Source organism: Octodon degus, unplaced genomic scaffold (assembly GCF_000260255.1).
Source record: "Octodon degus isolate 3935 unplaced genomic scaffold, OctDeg1.0 scaffold00480, whole genome shotgun sequence".
Taxonomy (NCBI): Eukaryota; Metazoa; Chordata; class Mammalia; order Rodentia; family Octodontidae; genus Octodon; species Octodon degus.
Window position 1 is genome coordinate 188,140 of NW_004525056.1, and position 2,116 is coordinate 190,255.

Here is a 2,116-nt window from a genome sequence, read left to right on the forward strand (position 1 = left end):
AGTTATTACCAGACACAGCTGAGGATTTATGTTTGAAAATCACGGGCACTGCTTAACTTGGGAAGCACTGAGTGCACATTGCCCAGTTCACTGAGAGAGAGAGAGAGAGAGAGAGAGAGAGAGAGAGAGAGAGAGAGAGAGAATGCTCTCATAGATCTGGATCTACCAGTGTGTCTCAGCTTACCGTGTCCAGATCTACCATATTTCACCTTGCTCAGCTGGACTTGGCTAGAGTATGGCTGCTGTGTTTTTCTTTTCCTTTTGCAGCCTGGCGACGTGACCTCACTATGCCCCACTGGAGAACTGTTCTGCTTCTGGATTATCTGGCTGGATCTCACTCCTAGCCACTCTTCCAGGAGTTCCCTGTTTGGTTCCACATCAGGCCTGAACACTAGCTGGAGTTTGGAAATTCTGGTGGGGTTCTGGGCCTGGTCAAAGATTGGGGTTTGCCAGTGGAGGGGGTTCTGGAGAATCAGGTCTGTGTTCTGTTTTTAAATTCTTTATTTTCAAACAACAGACGGTAGGCAATGAGGAATGACTAAAATATTGAAAAGCAAAATGCATACAGGAACTAGCAAATTAAAAGGAAATACTGTGACTACAAATTAAATTTTGGTATCTTGAATTCCTTTGTTTTCTGACTTTAATATTATCATTCTTTGGATATGGTCAGATTGGTCCATCAAATATAATAGTTATATAATAATTCATAGTTATTTTTTTCCATTCTTGGGGCACCACCCTCTCTGAGACCCTCTCCTGTCCCTCTCTAGGAAAAGAGGTTTCTTTCCTCCAATAAAAATTTTCTTCTCATAAAAAAATAAAAGCTAAAATGTAAAGTTTTCATTCTTATAAAATATTCATAACAAAATTCACCATTTTAAATATACAACTTCTCCTTCAATGTCATGGTAGCCAGGCTAAGCCCCAGATTCAGGAAGCTTGGTAACACACAAAGTTCAGTGATAAAAAATATATTCTCACTGATGTACCACAATGGATGATTTAGTGTTTAAGGAAGATTAACTTGCCAAATTTATCTTTCATGAATCATAATTTGTTTTTCTATTTGAAAAAGCAAGCACCTAAGCAAAAGTCACTTGGATTTTCTCATTTGCTATTTTCTAGTTCTATAATATTATATTTTTTAAAAGAAAATAGACTTATTTTTTCAAAAGACTCAAAAAAAAAGAGATCAGTCCTCATTGAAAGTTCTGGTGGGTATTGAGTGACTTTTTTGTGGGGGTTTGTATTGGGTTTGATATTGGGACATTTGCTTGCCAGGTAGGTGCTTAGACCACTGAGATATCCCCCGGACCTTGTTGCCTTTTCTGAGAAAGAGTTTCACTATGTTGTTCAGGCTGGTTTAAACTCAATTTGTAGATCAGGCCGATCTTGAACTTGCAATGATCCTCCTGCTTCAGTATCCTCAGTGCTGGCATTACAGGCATGGGTTACCATACTTAACTTGTTCTGTCTTCATTTTTTAAAATTTTATTTATTTATTTATTTATTTATTTGTTTGTTTGTTGAACTGGGGATTGAACTCAGGGCCTTCTGCTTGCCAGGCAAGCCCTTATCACTGAACCATCTCCCCAGACCCCTCATTGAATTTTATACTTAGTAAACATACCTTTGAAAACTAAAAGTGGAATATCTTCCAATTATACAAAATTTAAATATTCTAATACCTCCAGATGTAGCATATAGAAAATAACAAAGACTATAATCTAGAAGGCAAGAGAAGTTGCTGTTTGGTCCTGGATAAAGAATAAAGAGCTCTCAAAATGGTAGTTATGCAGGACTATGTAAAATAAAATTATATTAGACAAACATAATTCAAAGGTCATTGAAGATTTATACAAAACAATATCAATCTTGTGTTAGGCTATATACATATTTTTCATATATATATATATATATATATATATATATATGGTGTGTGTGTAAAAGACAAAGAAAACTAATATAAAGTCATACAGAAATGGAAATACACTTTATACAGTTTCTAATACTAGGATAAAATATCATACCATGACATATAAGTAGATTGTAAGTGAAAGAAACAGTATAACTCATGAAATAAAAATTAAATTTAAAAACTATTCAGAAAATT